The sequence below is a fragment of the Zootermopsis nevadensis genome, unplaced genomic scaffold, assembly GCF_977971745.1.
Source record: "Zootermopsis nevadensis isolate Lab colony 2312 unplaced genomic scaffold, Znev_1.0 Znev_ptg000061l, whole genome shotgun sequence".
Lineage (NCBI taxonomy): Eukaryota > Metazoa > Arthropoda > Insecta > Blattodea > Termopsidae > Zootermopsis > Zootermopsis nevadensis.
The window spans coordinates 20,914,939-20,931,112 of NW_028259192.1; the positions used below are offsets into that span (position 1 = coordinate 20,914,939).

The following is a 16,174-nucleotide window of genomic DNA, read 5'->3' on the forward strand; positions in this document are numbered from 1 at the left end:
GGTATGAAATGCTATATCCTGTTTTAAGGAAGATACTACTATAACAATTGCTATTATCAGTCTGGCATTAAGAACTTCACAAATTTGAATACACAATCTTTAGAGAAATTTTAATATAAATGTTGGAGGTTTAGCTGAATTCATTATCTGATATCTCTGAAACGTAGACCCTGGTGCATTATTTGCATTCACTGTATTAGTCTGCCTTGTTCACGGACAGTTGGCGATGTTCATGCTGTATTTATGGCGATTTTCTGAAGCACTTTAACTCTGCTGCTAAATGGCAGCATTGATCCACGTCTGTAGACGAGACTGTAATAGAATTGTTAGATCATCGTGAACAAGTGTTCACCCATTCAGAAGGATATCAGACACAATTGATTTTGCAGACGAATGCGGTCCCATGGGTGGGAATGGGTGTAATAACAGGCCGTTCCTGTGATGGGTTTGTATACCGGGTGTGACACGAATGTTTTACTCAGTCGGTTACATTATTTTTATAATAATAAATATTGTGAGTATAACTATTTCAGACAGAGCATACTTCACAAAACAAATTATTTGATTATATGTTACACAATTGTTTATAGTTTTTGGAGATGGCACTAGAATTTATTTTCACTTCTGCTACGAAACTCAACGATGTTCAGTTCACGAATTTCTTTACAACGTTGACCAGACATTCTAAATTTTTATTCCATTCTTCTGAGGTTCAAATAGTATACTATATTTATCATACAGAAAATTAAATACATAACGCCAGTGTAAAATAAACAATTACTTCCACGATTTTATCAAATTAGACCCGAAACATTGATCATATTTATCTAAAATATTTTTTTGTAATAAGTCGTACCAATGTCACGAAATTTTAGATACCCTTTCAGTGGCACGGCACTAAATCCGATTTATTTAATATTGCGATAGCCATGAAAAAGGCATTACTGCGTTCACTGAGTGGTAATAATATAATTTGCGGTATCTAAATAACTAAACTAACTCCTTGGTATCAGAACCCGCAGGTTCAACACCGACAACACCAAAGCCCGCCACCGGACTTCAGTCCTGAGCCAATTCCGTCCATTTGCCATCCTCACAGTCCAACTCCCTAAGATCCATCTTGATATTATCTCCCCATCTCCTTCTTGGTCTGCCCAGTGACCATTTCCCAGAAAACGTCCCCCACCAAAACTCTGTATGTATCTCATTGCTCCCCTATGCGTGCTACATGTCCAGCATAGGCAAGTACCTAGTGCACACCGTTCAATTCGAACCCTTCCTGATGACACGTTGTAGAGTAAAATTAAGAAGAAATTAAGATTAAGCATCCCCCTGTTTTACGCCTTTATGTACTGGAAAGGGATCCGTCCTTTTTTTTTTTGTAGTGTTCTGTCTGACGACAGGTCTATATATTATGAACAGGATCCTTCCAACCTCTTCAGGTTGTCAGGGACCTGCTCATACATATATACATTCTTGGCAGAGATGATCAGAAGTGGTTTGCCATTGCCTTCTTCTGTGTGTGAGTGGAGTAATTGTTGGGATGCCACGGAGAAACCGGGGAAGCCCCCGGAGGAAAACTCCGTGATGCCTAGACCACGGCCTTGCCCAACACAAGTTATAAATTTGAGCACCACCGGGAATTGAACCCGGGACCCCAGGCTTACAAGGCTAGTGTTCTGACCGCTAGACCACCGTGGCGAACGATCCGTCCTTACACATCTTAATTAACCTAAAAAGTTTCTTTGGTATTCCAAATTCATTAAAAATGCTATAGAGTACCTCTGTTCTAACTGAGTCAACAAATATTTGGTGTACTGACCCATTAAACATTCACTTTTTCTCTAATATTTGTCGAATGCAAAAGATATGATCAGTAGTTGATTTATAGATATGCTATATCAATTATAATAATTATTAACATATTTTTCCTTAACGGTAGCTTTATATGACATCAAAATTCTTTAGCATATTATTTAATTCGTGCGTTTAACATGGTAATGTTATGATGCTTTATATTTTTCCCATAATAAAGTTTTCGTGGCACACTCGGTATACATAAAATACACATAGCTGTATTGATCTGTACTGAGACAACACTGTACATTATCCGCCAATCAGAACAATTATAAACTAAGCGACACACATATATTAGCATATAAATGGACACCAACTGCAAGCAGCATCGCGTGATCGTGTTATGTCGCGGTGGCCTGCATTGCACTGGTTTAACACAGAAGGCCATGATTTCTACGTACACACACACACACACACACACGAGGTAAAAAATACAATTGTCATTTGTCTGTGGCATGCGGACAGTTTAGAAATTACGAAGAATCCTTTGAAGCACGAAGCTCCTTTTTATATTTAAAAATTCGGTTTCTGCGTCAAGGAAAACAACAGTTTGTTAATTCTGTTTATACAGAAAACGACATGAAACTCATAAATACAATCCGTGGACAAAATTCAGATTTATTGAATGTTAAAATAGGTTTTACGTTTAGTGATCACTTAGTAATTAAATGGATCATACATCACTTTGTCTCTCTGGTATGTACGTAGTAAACCGACAATTTATCCCATCTGTCCAACTAGGTTTAAGGGATGCTTCCTGTGTTGATCGTCAGGCTCATATTCCGTCCACAAAACAGATTTTGATTATATTTTCAATGTTTATTAACATTCACTACATCTTTCGACATCAATTGGTCATCTTCAGGTGGTTATCTTTAAGTATTCGAAACTAATTGATGTGACTGCTAAATTGTATACATGTTTTCTGTTTCGTACTTTATTGCTGAAAATTCTGTGTCTTAAGTAGCTTACTTATCTAAGTAGAGTTTACTACGTAGTTGAATTGTTGTGTCGAAGGAATGTCAACCTAACTGTCTGTCTAGCTAAGTTATTAAATAGCTGTTCTTAAGTAATTATTCAACTTTCTGTATATTACTAGGTACCTAATTATCAAAGTAGGAAACTAGTTAATCAATTAAGGTAGAACTCTTTAGTCAGCTAATCATCTATCTAGCTCAGTAATTACAAATAAATTAATGAATTACCTATGTTAGTGAGTAGTTAAGCAACTGCCTATAAATATTGTTAACTAACGAACTAAGTAACAATTCACTCAACAGTCTTTCATGTATCAGGAAATTCATGTTAACGTGCCACCATCATGATGAAAATTATATTATATCTACATAAGATATTAATCGTCAGTAGTACCACTACATCAACACAAACCTACAAAATTACGTCTATGTAGCTTCGGAACTTGGGCATACGTTATCTTTATTTACAACACCAGAATTCGAAATTAACGACAAGTTTGCATTAAGTGAAAATTAGATGTTTATTTCTTTATTTTTGTTAGTAAAATTACGTTTATTAACTTAAATGGATAGGCGTACTGCAGTTAACATATGTACATTATCTAGTAATTTATTCTGAAGTGAAGTGTTTTTTTTAAAATTTAAAACTAAATTTACAACTTAGCTCTTAGCAATTTTTGTTAATTTTTTAAATTGTTTAGTGTCAGCATTTTCTCTCGTTATTTATCAAGTATCTGCATTAGCGTACTCAACATTTGTTCATCATTAATCGCATTTATCTGTTATTTTAATCCTTTATATTGATATTAATGATAATGTTGATGATTCAAATTGACTTTATTTTTTAAGAATTGGAACAATGCGTTTACTTTTCAATCAGTCTTCTGAAGCAAAATACATTGAAAAATTATTTAAATTTCAGATTATAAATATATGCTTACTTTTTCTGAGTTTATGGTATAACTAATAAGATCCAAGTTTAAATAACTTCTGTGGTTTAAACCTTTAAACCCCAGTGGAAAATACATGTCCCACCTGCTTTAATAATTTATATATTTTTTTATTTGCATTTCCTATGATTCTAACTTTGAACAGGAATTACCTTCTTAAGCAGCGTTAACCAGTTTATCTTTGTAATGGTTAAGTGATTTTGTTTTCTTCGCGGTACGCACTGAGTCCTTAAATTTTATTTAGAAGAGAATTGGCTTCAAGCGGTTAATTAATAGCACCACGGATATGAACATTGTTCATGGTCACGTATTCTTAGCAAAGTCAGGGAACTTAATAATATAAATATATGACAGACTGAATCGTTTATCTTGTTCAACCCACATTTATAATCGACAAAGAAGCTGAATTTTGAGAACACCTCCTCATTCACATTGTCGAAGAAGGTTTAAGAGCTAAATTGACATAAATTCGAATAGAAACTTGCATATGTAATCACTGCGACACCAAATCCTCGTTCATTAGCTGAACCGTCTACATTGTAGAGAATCACATTGTTGTAATTCGTTCTTAATTTGGCAATTAGTCGCCTGCAACTCCCATGCGGGCTGTAACTTACTGGCGGTGACTTTAGTAACATCGCAGTAGAGAGGGCAAGAGGTTCGTTACATTATCTTGCATCAAGATAACAACTTGGTACACAGTTGGATATTTCATAGATATTAAGCATTTCAGAACACAAGTCCAATCAATGAGATCAGTGAAACGTTTTGTCAAACGTTACATATTAAATGTGTGTAGATAAATCAATTTTAGGTTTCTTTAATTGGTAAATGAAATTAACTTCGCACTGGATATAATAGTCATACTGTGATTACTGAGTTCTTGAATTCTCAAATAAATACAATGGTACATCTTCCTCCAAGGATGGGACGCTGTAACGCCGTGGTCTGGCCATCAGAGTATCTGATAACGAGACGGATGAAGCAAAATGTACATATTCTCCTGATTAGGCCGTTTGAAATGCAGTGGTAACTGTTACGTACACTTACTAAAAAAAACATAGTTTTGTAATTTACCTACACAGTGCAAGATTTTCATATAATTTGCAGAGATATGTCAACCTCGCTACAAGCTGTTTCGAAACAAACTGCCTTCTACCTCTTCGCACACCCACTAAGGTGGAGAGCCACCTCACTTACTCGTCGATGTCAGCCCAAGGTAATGACGATTAGATTCCCTCCATGGCTCTAAGGTCCTCTAATGACCTTGGCGTTCCCATATGCCGAAAAGAGATCGATGTTATTTCAAGGTAATCCTTATATTATTTATTCATGCCCATTTCCGCCGATCTGTACGTTTCTGAATGGCAATACGCATGTAAAGTTGAGATCACTGTCGGTCAAAGTCACGATGAGAGCCCAAGGTTTTGCCTAATAGAGGTCTTTAACATTTTAAAGGTCAATTATATTTCTTATTTCTGACGAACTGCAGGTCTGCAAATGACCATACTTATATGAGGTTAGGGTCACACAAATTATCTTTAAAAAGTGTTGTAAAAATCCTAGAGAAGTGATGGAGAAATTCTGGAGACGTCCTGGAGAAATGTTTTGTGAAATGTCGAAAATTCTTGTAGACGTTCTGTAAATGTGTTTGTGAATAGTTGGAGAACTCCTGGAGAAGTGATGGAGAAATCTTAGAGAATCTCTGGAGAAGTTCTGGAATTGTTTTTTGGAAGTCCATAAGCCGTGGTGAGTTTGATCGTATGCGGTTCTATTAAATCCCGTTAAATTGGAATAATATAGCTTACATTGGATTAGGTTTCGTTGTTTCGGGTTAGGTTAGGTTGGGTTAGGTTAGGTTAGGTTAGGTTAGGTTGTGTAGGGTTGGTTCAGGTTGTGTTACGTAGGTTGAGTTAACGTGGGTTCTGTTGTGTCCTGCAGAATTCCTATTGCGTTGATCGGACGGACGTCGGGATGTCCTGGAAAATTTCTTGAGAATTGCTGGAGAAATTCTGGAGAATTTTTGGAGAAATCCTAGAGAAGTGTTCAAATTTCTTTTGACGTCTTTGAGTAGAGCTGGAATAATCCTGGAGAAGTGCTGAAGAGATTCTGGAGAATTCCTGGAGAAATTTTTATGAAATGTTGAAAATTCATGTGGACTTTCTGTAGAAATCCTTGTGAATACTTTAAGAAATCCTGGAGAAATCCTGGAGAATTATTGGAGATGGACTGGAACAGTTTTTTGAAATTTCTTGAGCGGTTATGGGTTTGACAGTATGCGATTCTGTTATGTTAGTTTCGGGTTTTGTAATTAATAGGTTACTTTGCTTTAGGTGTTTTGTTTTTGTTTGATTAAGTTTACTTTTTTTAGGTTAGGCTTATTTTGGTTACGTTAGGTTAGGTTTAGTTAGTTTAGGTTGTGTTAAGTTATGTTACGTTATTTTAAGTTAGGTTAGTTAAATTTGTGTTTTTAGAATGGATTCAGTTGTGTACTGGATAATTCCCAGCGTGTTCATCTGGTGGATATGGGGATGTTCTGGAGAATTTCTGGAGTGTTTCTGGAGAAGTCCTGGTGAAATCCACTAGAATTGTTTTAAATTTTAAGAAAAGGTTCTTTCATATTCCAATAGAAGAGTTGGAGAATTGCTGGATAAATCCTGGATTATTGCTAGGTTAGTTTTGGAAAGTTTTTTGGAAGTTCTTAAGCGGTGATGGGTTTAATCATATGCGGTTCTTTTCAATTCTATTTTTATTTCATTTTTTTATGTTTTTTTCTGCCAAACTGTACGTTTCTGATCGGCGATACTCATGTGATTTGATTTCAACGTTATGTCAAGTTCACGTCACTGCACGAGAATATGAGCCCAAGTGTTTGCCGAATAAAATGCTTTATTTTTTTCAATGTCATTTTAATTTCATCGAGAAGAAATTTGTTCACCAAGTCACTACTTCATGTAATCATTTTATAGAAATCTAGACATGCCTTGGTCAGGAAGTACTTAAAGTTAAGAATATAAGAATACAAGAGTAGTTGAAACATTTAGTGACGTTAACTGCTTTCATAAAATCTTTTTAAAAATCGCTAGTGTTCTTGCATGAAGAAATTATATCTCGAAGGAAAGAACAGACAATGAGAAGTTTACGGGAAAAAGGATGTGCATATATAATGTAATACATATGTTTCGCTTTGAGAGAGAAATGAAAAACTTACATTTAATATTCTGCTTTATGTCAGAAATATAAAAGTTGTTCGAAGCTTTCATTTGTTACCGCATGCCATCTCGGAGTCTTCGTTTTAATTTGAACGTAATAAAAAATATACGACAGAGATTATATAGCTGTAGACTAAGTTTCATTTTTATTATTATTTGAATGAGATCCGTGCAAGTAATTCTAGGTAAAATATAAATTGTCAGTGTAAATTTAAAAACTATATTTTTCATTGCATATTCTCCTATCGATGGTCAGAGTAGTGGAAAGGAACTGAATTTTATTTTGAAAGATTTTATATTATAGATTATTACAAATATAGCACAGTTTAAAATTCCAAAATATGAGAAAAGTGATGAAAATTTTTGATTAACAGGTTTTTTTACCTCAACACATTTACTGAAGCATTTAAGGCAGATGTCCGCCAGTTTCGTTATCATGTTATTAGTCGTTAAATAATTTACAACTTTAACAATCTGTTACAGCAGATTTGTTTACAAAATACTCGAAAATCCGAAACGTATTTTGAGATTTTTACGAAGGTAGAGATGTCGATGTTAGTCTGCTGGGTTATAACGGCGTTTGGAATAGTAGCAGTCAATTCAACCCTGAAAACCGAAGCAACGCGTTTTACAAAAATTCGATGTCTACTTGCGAGTCCACACGGCGTTTGTAATCCAGTAGTCCAACGTCGTCGGAAACATCCGTTATTTCATCCAAGTTAATTTTTAATGAATTGTTAACAGGTGTGGAATTAGTGACTGAAGTGTGTTCTGATTTAAATTGCAAGCCAAATCCCTTCCCAATTTAATTCTCTAGTTACATTTTGGCATTAATAAAAATTTGTCAGCAACATAAAGTTGAATACTTTTAACGTAATGCCGTCATGTTAGCTGTTGCGGGAAAGTTTCGTCTGAACGTGTGCGTTCTTCTCTTGGAAGTTTATTAATGATCTGTCTGTTACAAAAGAACTGGGCGCAGCATTTGGATAAGCTGTGTTTTTATAGAATGAAGTTTCGTGGTTGCAGTTAAGAGGCCCTCGTTTTGAATTACCCTTAAAATATCCATGGAAACTATAATTCAAACGGTTTCCAAGTAAGAGGAATTTAATCTGAACTGCACGAGAAAGTTAGTTCTCTTCTGGGTTATGTACGCCGAGAGAGAGTAGTCTTGTAGACGGTGAACTTCAAGGTAAAATAACTGAAATTGTATTAATAGGGGAACGTAATACTATCAGAAAATCGTATTCGTTTGTTCAAATTTCGGGTTCTCACTGCGACGAGTATAAATAAGACCTCTTTTTCTGATATTTCTGCTTGTAGTCTCTTAGAAAATGACACAGTTCAGTTTCTCAGCTGACAGGCACCTTCTTGTACAAATCCATGCTTTTAGCCGACCGATTAGCCTCCGTTAACGCCTTAATTTTTTTTAATTTGTGTGCCCATCCATACACCTGTCCCTCACAAAATCCACTCTTTATTCCAGTCATTAAAACACACATTTATTTATTTATTATCAGTTATCTGTTTAATCATTCGTTTATTTATTCTCGTGTCCACTCAACCACCAGTCTGCTAGTCTGTTCACCTTCACGTAAATTTGTTTGTTCTAAGAGACACAAGTATTTTATACAGTGAACTAGCGTTGCATGACCCGTCGAAGTTGACGGGAATGAACTTCTTTTCCTATTGAACTGTGATACAGTGTATTGCAGCACTGTCTTTGCAAATCGCAAAATATAACATCGTTTGGCGACCAAACGAACATTCCTGCCAAACGTATGTTTCGCCATACCCCACCATAGGCGCCACAATAGCCTCGTTTGTATTTGTTGCTACTAGTTTCATCATTGTTAGAACTTAATTTAAATTATTTCCGCATCACACGAAAGGCTCACTCGTCCTGTCAATTGTGATGGATATTGGGGCAGATGGACAGAATTATTTGCAGAGAAGCGGTTTCATCATAATGTGACCTTGAATCGTCACATGTGATGGCTGCTGTATGTTGAGATGCGCCCGCCTGCGGTCTAGGTCAGCTGCTAGCGGACTGATAGGTCGCCCAACTAATTCACTCTTCATGTATTCTTGGAGTTAACAACACCACGTAACAATAACTTCACTAAACATATTGTAACTTTATCCACACATGTTTTGAAACATGGAGTTTTGATAAATATTTACAGTAAACTGATAAAAATAAAATTTAATTCAATTCAATTAATTTATTTACGTGTTTGCCAACAGCAAGAAGCCAATAACAGGCAAACACTGATAATACATACAATAATAATAAAATAATAATGAAAAATAGTACACAAACAGATTAACTAAACTTATACATATACAGTATTAAATATAACAGCCAAGTACAGGCAAACCCAAAATAGAAACAATATTAACACAAAGCAAAATAAATGAAGAAATATAAATAAAAACAAATAATCCAACAGATTGAAATGAGTTCCTATAACTTGCTTTCAGCATCCAGTCTGCCGTTATTGACCATTGACTTGAGTTTTTTTTTTTCGAAGTGACGTCCCGTTTTATTAACGAGAGTCTTAACTTCTCAGCGCATCAAACATTCTTCCGTACCAGGAATGGGTTAACTAAGGCATGCCCAGTTGTCATTAAGGAAACAGAAGTATGTGAAATATCTCGACGTCTCGTGCAGTGTAGAATGTAGCCACAGGGTCACCAACCTTGACACATAAAATTCTAATGGGATATGTATTATGTAATGACACGAAAGATTTTTATCAAGAAACTCTTTTTAAAACATTTTTTTTTAAACACCTCTGCTTATGATTGCGTTACGTCACAGTTCTTGTACATCTTTACTCTGTGGTCAGTAAACAGGGCATGAAATCGTGAATCTAATCATCTCTTTAATTCCGTCACGAAATTCATTTTCAAACCACAGTATCAAAAGAACGGTAAACAGAACACGCATTGTCCACCGAAATAAATCAGATTACCGACCTGCTATGTGCCTTTATGGCAATGGCTAGTTATATTGCATTCCAGACGGGTCGCACACATTTTAGAGCGAGTATACACGTTGTGACTGTTAGATCAATAATAGAGCTGGTTCTCTAAGCTTCTCGCTTGTTTTACAGTGGGACGGACGGACAGACGGACAGATCTACATCAGCCTATTCAGTCCAATTCTAAGCCTCTCGACAGAATATATGACTGGAAGTACAACAGAGACAGATGAAGCCTTCATTCACTTACGCTGAATTATGAGCTGGAGTACAAGATGGTCCGTGTATTTGTCTAGGCGCCGCGAATTTCGTGACAGAACCCTGGAACTGTTTGCCGAAAGGTTGGTGTACATTGTCAATGATTTTATATTCTTATTAGTACGCATTTTCGCTTATGACTAATTATAACATAAAGTTGCTCTCTTTACCAATTTTCCTGCTTGCTTGGCAGTTACTAGTATATCAGATAACGTATTAATGCATAAAGCGATCTATGTATTATATACACACTTGCCCTTTTTTGGAACCTGAATTTAATTATAAGTAAGAGTAATTCAATGTCTGATTATTCCTGTCAGGCTACAAATTTGTATGCATGAATTAAGAAGTTAAGATGCCTAACGTCTGTCTGTTTTAAGCAACCAAATCAATGGTTCAGAGTATTTTTTTTAAACTTTTATGATTACTGAGACGGGCGAGAAATTCTCTGCTTTCAGGAACTTGAAAGTTTATTACTGCGTGCACAAAAGCACGAAATTTGATTTGATTTTAAAATCACTGTATCCCTTCCCACACCGACGGACCTGCGGGTCCGTGGACTTTCCGGATGAGCGCTGACTTCTAACTAGCAGTCCGGCATTCAGATACGCGTATCCTAACGATAGTAAATAATCGTGCAGATGCTATATTTTTTTTAAAGTTTTTAGAGATTTAATTTTCAAACTTTGATCACGGAACAGACAACTTTCAGTTTGTTACTAATTCAGTTTACAAAATGTCATATCATTCCAGTTTCGATGCTCGTCTGAATACTGTTTAAAAACTCAGCCCGTACCGAAAAGAGAACATTTCTTCACCACTACAAAGATCACTGTTTTTCTGTTCTGTGAATCGTACGAAATTATAAATGCTCTGTGTGGGCAAAATGTTAATATAATTGTGACTGTTTTTGAAGTTCATGGTGTATGTAGTTGCCACTGGGATTGAATAGGGCGCAGGTATCATTCACGTGGTTCAAAGTAAGAGTTTTGCTGGTAGTCTATCGATACTGAGACAGAATTAAAGTGCTTCTGTCGTATTGGGAGGCGGTAAAGAAACTTATCTTGCATTCAGGAGATGTGTGACTGTCGTTTTGGTCCTGTACGTGCAGAAACTTCTAGAAATAGTTGGGTAGATACACTTCACTCTACGAAAGCCTCAAACAGAACGTCTGCTACCTCCTTAGGAACATTCTGTGTCTTACTGCAGTCGTGTCGTAGTAAACTGCACACCTAAGGTAATATTTCATCTGCAATCCTGTTGTAGTAAGTGACCGAGCTTAGAAATTATCCTCCATCTTACGTCACGTGACGTACTGTATGTAATATCAGACTAAGTTACTAATTCCGTTTCTTAAGAATCTATTACTGGCTAAAGTAATTAAGACATTTCATATCTTTTATAGAACCCGTAAGTTTATTATCGCGTTCACAATAATTCACCATCTTCCCCTATACTGTGCCAGATAAGATAGATAAATGTAACCATAGCATTAAACTGCCCAGTCACTATACTGTTGAAATGCTTACTCAGTGGCATGCCGATCTAGAGTTGACAAAAATAATCGAAAAATATAATTAATTACAAATGGCTGTCTCCTGGGATACAGCACGTCAATGCTAAGAGTGGCACATGCCAGTGGACAGACATCCATCTTTATACTCATGGCCCCTTGAGAACCTCACAATTAACTGAATTTCGAAATTTTAATTATTTTTTCGCGGCTGATATTTCCTGGAGAGACCGAGGAAAACTTTTATAGCGTTAGTCATGTATCTCATTGAATTTTAGTTAACTACATTCTGAATTGAAATTCGCATGCTAAAATACAGAAAAATAAATAACACTTTTTTTTTTGGGCTATGCACTTCGTTCATAAACAAAGCACAGGAGCGTAAATTTCCACAAGTAAATTACTGTCACACAAATGAACGAAATTGTTTATCCGGGTACAGAACACAAACCTAACCTCTGCCAAATGCCAACCGACTGCAATCTGTGTAGTAAATCCCTACTTTGTAGCCAAGGCCTGAACTGTAAATTGTATCATTGAAATATACCACTTTGTAATTGAAACATCTGTATGCAATGCTGTAACTTGGTATTCAGGCAAGTAGCTGGGATTCTGAGATCCCGTCAAATCAGCTCCGTGGCTTTCTGCAACCCAGGGGTTCTACACCCGCGGCCCGCCGACGTGTTTCTTGTTAATGTCGACAGAGGTTGGCAGTAAGCATCTCTGTGAGCAAGTATTGAGCTTAATAAAAAAAATTGTAATGCATGTGCATTTTAATTGATATTAATGACAATGTTTGAACAAGTCTACGATAGTGTGCTCACTTTAAAAGCATTTTTTTTAATTTTCCATGGAATTTTAACAGATTGTATCATTCATATTTTATTCACAATTTATAACGTCTCGGCCGAGTTGACAAAGGATGTATTTAACCTCAGATCTGTGACGACTTTTCAAACTAATGATTTGTTGTCAGGTAACGGAAGATGATAAGATTATTTTGTTTTCTCGCTGTGTATTGAGGCTCTCTTGTCAGAAATGTACATATAACCTCTCCCCATGCCTTATATCTCCTCTCGTGAATTCAAATAAGGTTGAAAACAAATACTAGAACCCTTAAGGAAGCGTGTACTGTCTTCTGAGACAGGTTATATCAAGTCTGTCTGCAGATGATACCCCAAGCGGAGGAAATAATTACTGCTTCGCTTACCCCCTGCGAACCTTTAGCCAACGAGAATTTTGGGGCAGAGGATGCAAACTAATTCAGTTGTGAACAAGTGGGAGGATGAGATGTAAAGCGGATGGCACAGAGAATGGCATGACGAGACGGAAGGGTGCGTTCTGATTTATCTCCTTAGCATAAGCCAAAGGACTGTGGTGTCAGTCATCATCATTAAATTTTTCTACCCTATAAAGGCGTTAATGTTTGGTGTCGCAAGTAAATATAAAATGCAGAGTTATTGAATGTGGTACACGTGGTTACCAGAGGATTTTAAAGGATGAATTAGCCTCTTTTTGAGCATTTAATAACGGTAGAAAGTCGCTGGCCTTGTAATCCTGGGGTCTCGGGTTCGATTCCCGGCGGTGCCCGAATTTATAACTTGTGTTGGGCAAGGCCGTGGTCTAGGCAACACGGAGTTTTCCTCCGGGGGCTTCTTCCCCGGTTTCTCCGTGGCATCCCAACAATTACTCCATTCACACACAGAAGAAGGCAATGGCAAACCACTTCTGGATCATCTGCCAAGAACGTATATGAACAGGTCCCAGTCCGAGAAAAGGATGGAAGGATCCTGTTCATATGGACCTGTCGTCAGACAGAACACTAAATAAATAAAATAGGGCTGTAGAAGTTATGTTACATTTTCAAGGCGTTAAATTCAAAGTGCTATAATATGTTCCATTTCAGATTTTAAGTAGTCAAAATACAGTTAGTATGCTGATAATGCAAGTAAAATAAATGAAAGGGCTTGAAATGTATCGCAGGAAGTTTGTATTTAATTTGTTGTCCAATAAAGTGTGCCCTTTCTTATCCTCTGCGATAATACCACCTGCACGGACAGGCGTCCGCTCGCCGTCAGATTATTTTATCGGTTAACTTACTTAAATTCTGTTGCGGTATTTCCTGAACATCAGAAGAGCCTTTAATAGATAATACAGGCATAACTCGGTACCCGAACCTCGTTAGTGATCACATTGTACGTTGTATATCGCTCGTGCTACCGTTAATATTTATCATAATTAATTAATTATTTGGTTAGTTGGCTTGACTATTCAGTATTGGTTTGATTTTGAAACACAGCTCTGCGATAGTCATTTTTACTGCAAATATTATATGCATATATGCATTTTAAATTAAACGCAGGTTCATGATTTCTCTAGGGAAAAGTGGATTTGTGTACGGGGTATAGTGCGTGGTGAAATAATTGGATCAAATGTTTGCTGGGTCGTTATCAGTTTGCATCGTACGCAGGGCAAGTTTCACTTAAAATAATGTCTGTCTTATGTGAGATTTAGAGGTATTTACGGCGCTCAGGATGATGATAATGTTTTTGTCAGTTTTGGTACAGCGCCAAAACATAGAACAACATCATTATTGGTTTTTATTAGTTCGAATTTATCTCGTGTTTTGTAGGATGAGTGAAAGAAATATCTTCTGCCATCTGTCTTTTCAAACTAACTTTCTCTCTATTCCAGAAATATAAATTGTGTTAGCCAGGGGATATATATTAATAACAGAGCGTCTTTTCACGTTATGTATTGTCATTGGAACGTAGCCTTTATTGGCTGCAGCTGAAGATGTGATACTGGGACGTTACCACAGTGCTGCTAATTACGCTTGTATCCCCCCAGGGCTGCCACCCTCATAATCAACAACCCCAATCTTCTTCGACTTGCCCTGAACGTAGGATTCATTGGTAAGAAAAACCTTTCCGCCCCTGAACCAACTTGCGCTCACAGTGAGTACATTCTCTGTCCTGTCACTTGCTTCATCGCGGGTGATTCTGTGTGTCTGTATCCCAGAGAGTGTGAGTCGAAGCTTTGTGGTGTGTCGTCATGCGTCTGACAAATTAGGGCGTCAAGCTGGAGAAAGGCGTCGCGAAACACTTTTCTGAACGCCTGTTCAATTCAAATTTCCTGAAAAAATTTTGTGTGTACTTATTGTGTCGCGCCATGTTGTTACATTTTGTGAAGAAAATAAATTATGAAGCTATTCATTGCGCAGTTTTCTCCGTGCATCTCTTGTTTCCTCTCTGTCAGTTTAAGTAGGTGAATGCGCGTGTAGGATATTTTAAACTTTTAAGCCTGAATGAGATCTTCATCATCGGTTTCTGCGTATCAGGACAAACGCTTTGCACATTATAAGTCAAAGGGAATTAAAATAGCGTTTGGAACTACGCGACGGGCGTCCTTTTGTCCAGGGGCGTCGCAGTTAAAAATAATGCCGGGCTCGGCAGACCGTCTAGTGTTGCTAGAATGAAGCAAATAGCCAGGATACTATTACCGAATCAATACACGCGAGTGCCTCGTCTGAACTCGGCCGTGAGTAACGCAGATTTGTTTTCCGGGTGTAAACTTGCCTCATCGAGGTTTTCAGTGACTTTACTTCGTAGCTCTTTGCGAATGCAGGCAAATACTTCAAAAAATTGTAGGTACTCCGTGTTAGACACCGTCCATTGTCTGAGGTATTTTGTTGCACACGACGTTTCGGGAAATGACACTATTCTAGTCTTCGTTATTTACTGACAATTATATATTATTTAAATCTTGTCCGTCTAATCACAATAAATTCTTATTAAATATTAAAATATTACAATAATTAACATTTAAAATATTTAAAATATTAAATAATGTTCTTTATCGAAATATTCGATTTACATTAGACCATCATTTTTCACGACATGTTTCAGTTCCTAAAAGAACTATCTTCAGGTGTATATAATTCAAATCAATAATAATTTAAATACAATTTCTTGAATACAATTTCTATATATTATTTTAGCGTACATTTTTATCAGATGTTTATCAGATATCAAACGATGTTCTTTTCCAGATTTTATACCATCTTAATGACAATTGTTTTCATTTTTGTGTGAATTGGTAGAAACAGTGGTCCTGTGGGCGGTGTTATTTTCCTGTCTAGAATTTTCTAGTAATCTATTTCCAAATTTCTCTGTTAGGTACGGTATTCCATCCATAATTTTTTGTACAGAACTTAGTAAGCTAATTACATAACCTCTGCTTCTCTTTTAGTTTATATTGGAAAGAAAAGTTCTGTCTGTTAGTAGCCAAAGATATTTATGTACAGAGCGATTTTTAAATACCTTACAAGTTACGCATTCGTTCACATTCTGTAAAAAACCTCTTGTTCCTTTCTTCTTTCAAGCGCTTGGTGTGAAAAGTAGACCTGCAATGTACTTTCCAT

General features: G+C 36.5%; 1 long non-coding RNA gene across 1 annotated transcript in view; it reads left to right on the forward strand.

Annotated features, from left to right (window-relative positions):
* The window catches only part of LOC110835309 (uncharacterized), a 236,601-nt gene extending 226,359 nt beyond the window's left edge, over positions 1–10,242 (forward strand). The window contains exon 5 of the long non-coding RNA XR_015532674.1: positions 10,113–10,242. This is a non-coding gene — a long non-coding RNA (uncharacterized LOC110835309). The remainder of the gene's footprint in view (positions 1–10,112) is intronic.
* Positions 10,243–16,174: the final 5,932 nt, after the last annotated feature.